Source organism: Arachis stenosperma, chromosome 2 (assembly GCF_014773155.1).
Source record: "Arachis stenosperma cultivar V10309 chromosome 2, arast.V10309.gnm1.PFL2, whole genome shotgun sequence".
Lineage (NCBI taxonomy): Eukaryota > Viridiplantae > Streptophyta > Magnoliopsida > Fabales > Fabaceae > Arachis > Arachis stenosperma.
In genome coordinates, this window is record NC_080378.1 from 28,088,697 (window position 1) to 28,095,135 (window position 6,439).

Sequence of the window (6,439 nt, forward strand, 5' to 3'; positions counted from 1 at the left end):
AGGAACCCAATTAAAAAAAAAATTTGGTGTAAGGACTCAATAAAAAAAAATATATGGACCTAATTAAAAATTTTACGAAATTATAAGAACCAACAGAATAATTAAATCTTTTTTAAAAAGTAAAACTTTACCAAATCAAGTCTTGGTGTGTGAGACGGTATATGATAAAAAAAAGCAGCTCTGGTGAAACTCAAAAAGCTAACAATGTGGTGGAAAGATTTAGATTTAGTTTGGTAAAACTGTTTGAAAATATAGGTTTTTAAAAGTTAGCTTGTATTTATTAAAATAAAAAATCTAATATAATCACCTTCATTAATTAATATTCTAATTTAATTCTTATATTAATGTATGTTATACTATTTTTAAATTTTAAAAATTATTTTACCGAATATATATATTACTTGTACTTGTTAAAAGTTATTTTTAATTTAATTTACTAAATATAGATGCTATAACTTTTAAAAACCTATATTTTAAAAGTTATTTTTTATAAGTTACCTTTGAAAAGTAAAAGTTAGTTGAAAGGCTCCATTGACCAATTTTTTCAAGTTGAATTCTAATAGGTTAATTACTAAGGCTAGAAACATAGCTTGCGGTGGAATTATCCGTAATGGAGATGGATGTTTTGTTGCTGCCTAACAGGGTCATTCTAAAATCAGTCCAAGTATTTTAGGTATTTTTGATGCACCATAAAATTTAAAGTATTAGATTAGATTGATAAAATATTTATGGTTTATGTTTATAATTGAATTTTGATGTACTGTCAGTGTAAAGTAGTTTTATATGTGCATCTTGTAAAATTCGATCAAATCATAATTAATTAAATAATAAATTAAATAGGAGCGAATATGGTTAGAAAATTTAGCAATTGGAATTTGATAATTTAAATATGATATTTGAAATTAGTGAATTTTTCTGAGTCGAAAAACATAGTTTTCTGAATAAAAATACGCACTGAAAATTTGACCGGCAGTACCGGCTGCGATTTGTCCGGTACTATGGCTGAGAAAATTAATTAGAAGTGAATAATTTTAAGAAAGAAGAATTTACAATTTGGGAACTAGAAATATTTAAAATATGATTTAAAACTCTAATCTTAAATGTTTTGCCCAAAATTAGGCCAACGAGTTAAATCAAATGAATCGGATCCAAGTGGGCCCAATACCCAACATATATATAGCTTTATTAAGCCATTTCAGCAGCATTTCTCGCCCCATTCTTGTGTTCCACGGTGAGAGAGAAGAGAGAAAAGAGAAAAGGGAAATCAAAACCCTAACTCTCTTTGATCTTCAAATTACCATAACTTTCTTTCCGGAACTCCGATTAACAAGCCGTTTGTGGCCACGGGTCGCTCTTCTCATCTTCTACAATTTTATCTAAGTTTTGTAGTGAGTATTCCACTGTCCTCTGCCCAGTTTTTATTTTTCTTTTTAAATTTTGATTTAGTTTGGATTTTGAGAAAATCTTGTGATTTTTGTTGTTTAGGAGTGTTCTAGTATGAGCCATTGGTGAGTTGCATCAACTGATTTTATGGGTTAAGGTAAGAAACCCTCTAACTCTTGTGATTTATCAATTTTATGAACCCTAAGTTGATTATAAGTGTGAAAATTGATTATGTTAGAGTATTGGTTGATTTTGGTGCACAATTGGGAGGTTAGTGTTGCTTGTGGAGCTTTGGTGAGGCTTGAAGCTAAGGGTTGGTGGAGATTTCTAAGAAGAAGCTCAATTATTTTGGCTACAAGAGGTACGGTTTAAGTTTCATTTAAGTACCCTGTGGTGTGATCAGAATTCCTAGGTTAGATGTCCCTATGATTAAGTTTGGATTGTGTAAATAGTTGGTACTAATATGCATAATTGATATGTAATGTAAACTAATGATTGGGTTGAAAATTGTGTGAATTGTATGTTTGGTGTATTGAGAATTTGATGAATTGGATAATGAATATTGGTTTGTGGAATATGCATTTAAATTGTGAATCTTGGGCCGGAGGCCGTGAATCTTGGGCCGGAGGCTACAAAGAGGTAAGAAAGGTAAGTTGATGTGTGTATTGTGTGATGATATAAGAGATTAGATGGATTTTAGATATTGAATGTGTGAATAATTGGTTTGATTGTTGAATAATAAGGTTTGAGGAATTGAGGTGTGAAATTTGATAGTTTTGGGTGAAATTGTATAGATGAGATAAGGTTGGTTTTGGTTGAGTGTAATTATGTGAATGTGGTTGGGTCGTGGTCATTTGGATGAGTGAAAATGAATTTGGCTTGTGAACATTGGAAAAATTGGTGATTTCTATTTTTGGGTAAAAACTAATTTTTGACCAATTTTGGCGGTTCGTAACTCGGTCCACAGAGTTTGGAATTCTTCAAAATTTAATTGTTATGAAAGTTTAATCAACGATCTTTCCAACGGTTCAAAAATGGTTGAAAAAGAAATTTTGTAGAAGAAGTTATGTGTGTCGGAAGTTTAGGGTTTGAAAATGTAATGCTGCAGCTTTTTAACTTAGTAAAATTTTTGGTAAAACGTACCCCGACGCGCACGCATGGCCGACGCGCACGCGTCACTCACGATTTTTACTCTCTCACGCGTGCACCTGGCCAACGCGTATGTGATAAACTACTATTTTATGATTTATATTGTGTTTAATTGAGTGGTTTTTATCAATCTTTCATACACTTATTCATATGATTTGCATGTTTTACATTTTTCTTCCTGATTCTGTGCTATGATTGAAAACATGCTTCTTTGGTCTTAGAAGCTATACTTACAACGCGATCATATTTGTGAATTTCTTTACCGATAGAAAATCCGTTCGTCAAAATGGCGCCGTTGTTGGAGAATTGCAAACGTGTGCCTTATTATTGGTTATTGTAAATATTTTGCATAATTTTTTTTTTCAGATTTTTATTTTAAAATTTTTTTATCTTATCTTTTTTTTTTCAAAAAAACATATCTTTTTCAAAATCTTATCTTATCTTTTTCAAAATCTTATCTTATTTTTTTTCAAAAATCATATCTTTTTCAAAATATTTTCTTTTTATTAGTTTTTGTTTTTATTTTCTCCTACTACTATGAACTCTCACCCCTCTAGCTTCAAGTTTGATTTCAATGTTGTTGTTAGGAATGGGAACTATAATGAGAACAGGCATCAAGGTTGGAAGAATCAAAGATGGGAGGAGCCATAAGGATTTGATCAACCTTCATGGCAACAACCATCTCCAATGGACTATCAACAACCATTCTGTGATGCATATCAAGGCAATGGCTATGGTGAGCACTCTTTTGATTATCAACAACCACCACCATATGCCTATGAACCCCCTCCTCAACATGACTTTGGACCACTATACTCACAAGCCCCTTACTACAAAACAACCTCATATAATCCTAACCCTCAACCACCATACCAACCACCTTATGAGTCATATGAACCATATATAAAACTACCTCAATTCCAACCCAATTACTCCCAAGAACCACCACCTCAATATTCACCATCTCCATATCCATCAATCCAAGAGCACTATGATCCTACTTATGATAGCCGAGCGCAACAAGAATCAAGGGATCGTCTCAAGAAAACAGTGGAAAAACTTCATGCAACCCTTCGCCAATTGGATCAAGTGATAATTCAATTACCTTCTAGACGTTTGGACATTCAAGGAACCCCCATGGCTTCATGTGGAGAATCTACTAAAGAACGTGGCGTGAAGGAGAAGTTGGAAACTCTAGTGGACAGTGAGCAGCACGACTTTGTATTGGAACAATTGGAAGAAGCTACGCCTGCCATTGAAGAGGAAGAAGTGGTTGAAGACTTAGGAGATGCAGAACCTCCATGGGAAACTCAAGTGATAGAACCTCCTTCTAAGACATTTGCAATTGATGTCGCGGAGGGTGTACAACCTCCAAGGCATATCATGGTTGAAGACTTTGAAGGGGATGATCAAGAGATGGATTCAATCATTGATGAATTCTTATCTACATTTGAATTCTCTCCCATTGGACTTGACATGGAGATTAAAGAAGAAGAAGTACAACCTCCTATGCCCTTGGCGAACAATGAATAAGAAATTGAATCGGAAGAATGCTACCAAGAGGAGGAGGTTGAAATTGAAGAAACTTACAAGGAGGTAGAATTTGTCAAAGAAAAGCACAAGGGAGTGGAGCTTGCAAGATCATTAGAAACACTTCTCCCAAGACTATTACCGTCCAACACAACATTCAAATGGGTAAAATTCTTATCCTTGACCTTTACTTTCCCACTTGAATATGGGCTACTGGAGATGGATGGTCAACTTAGAGCTCTCTGTGGCATCAAGAGTAAGAGGAAGATGGTTAGTGGTAAGAGTTGTCCTGCAAGGTTCAACATGGTTGTGTGCTCAAAGTTTAAACGTAAAGGTTGGTGTAGAGCTCAGTTGAATGGGTCTAGGAAGTTATTTGGCAGCTCCCCTGAGGATTCTAGGAAGTTATTTGACAGCTCCCCTGAGGATTCAGATTGCTTGCTACCCGGATGGAATCATCAGGATCCACTTGAAGACGGGTGTATAAACAAGGTTTGAGATCCTGGAATCTATTCTGACATTCAACACCCCAGGAGCCTTGAAGCCTGTTTGAACTTACTCAAGGGCTTTATATGCCTTGTTTGGGACCCCGGCGGCTGTTGGCATTCCAAACAATAGTGGAGATTTTTGGATGAATACAAGCACAAGCCACCATAACAAGAAGCTCATCAAATGTCCAACTTAAGGACTTTAACCAAAAGTGCTAGGTGGGAGACAACCCACCATGGAATGATCGTCCCTTTTTCAGTTTTAATTTTAGTCTGTTTTGTTTATTTTTGAGTTTTGAGTTAACCTGAAATCATGCATAACATTCATATTAGTATTGCATTCTGCATTTTTCATATTTAAAAAAAAAATGCACGCGACGCGACAGCGTCGCTTACGCGTCCGCGTCAAATGTGCGTTGGGAAGAAAATAAGATTGAACAGAGAGTCACACGAAAGTGTGGCTGGAGGCGTGCCCCAGGCACAAATTGACCCATGCGATTGTGTCGCTGACGCATCCGCGTCATGCGGGAAAAATGCCTCTCACGCGTCCGCGTCAACCACGCGAACGCGTGGCCCTGTAAAATCGACGTAATAAGGTGTATGGCAGAAAGTTGTGATGGAGTGGGGCTGGACTCATGCTAGAAGCACAAGCCCTACCACGCGAACGCGTGCCCTACGCGTACGCATCAATTTCAAAATATGGCCATTCACGCGATCGCATCCTCCACGCGACCGCGTCACCCAAAAATTTGGTGATGAGCGGATAATTTATACGCTTTTTGGCATTGTTTTTAGTATGTTTTAGTATGTTTTAGTTAGTTTTTATTATATTTTTATTAGTTTTTAGTCAAAATTCACTTTTCTGAAATTTACTATGATTTGTGTGTTTTTCTGTGATTTTAGGTATTTTCTGGCTAAAATTGAGGGACCTGAGCAAAAATCTGATTCAGAGGCTGAAAAGGACTGCAAATGCTGTTGGATTCTGACCTCCCTGCACTCGAAGTGGATTTTCTGGAGCTACAGAAGCCCAATTGGCGCGCTCTCAATTGTGTTGGAAAGTAGACATCCTGGGCTTTCCAGCAATGTAATAATCCATACTTTGCTCGAGATTTGATGGCCCAAACTGGTGTTCCAAATCAGCTCAAAACTGCCCGGCGTTAAACGCCGGAACTGGCACAAGAATGGGAGTTAAACGCCCAAACTGGCACAAAAGCTGACGTTTAACTCCAAGAAAAGTCTCTACACATGAAAGCTTCAATGCTCAGCCCAAGCACACACCAAGTGGGCCCGAAAGTGGATTTTTATGTCATTTACTCATTTCTGTATACCCTAGGCTACTAGTTCTCTACATATAGGACCTTTTACTATTGTATTCTCATCTTGGTAGCTATCTTTGATCAGTCTTATGCTATCTTAGATCATAGGGATGGCCTCACGGCCATGCCTGAACCTTGTTCTTATGTATTTTCAACGGTGGAGTTTCTACACACCATAGATTAAGGTGTGGAGCTCTGCTGTTCGTCGAGTATTAATACAATTACTATTGTTCTTGTATTCAATTCAGCTTGTTCTTGTTCCAAGATATTCATTCGCACCCAAGAACATGATGAATGCGATGATTATGTGACGCACATCATCATTCACTTATGAACGCGTGCCTGACAACCACTGCAGTTCTACAAGCAAACAAGGCTTGAATGTTTATCTCTTGGATTCCTTAATCAGAATCTTCGTGGTATAAGCTAGAATTGATGGCGGCATTCAAGAGAATCCGGAAGGTCTAAACCTTGTCTGTGGTATTCTGAGTAGGATTCAATGATTAAATGACTGTGACGAGCTTCAAACTCCTGAAGGCTGGGCGTTAGTGACAGACGCAAAAGAATCAATGGATT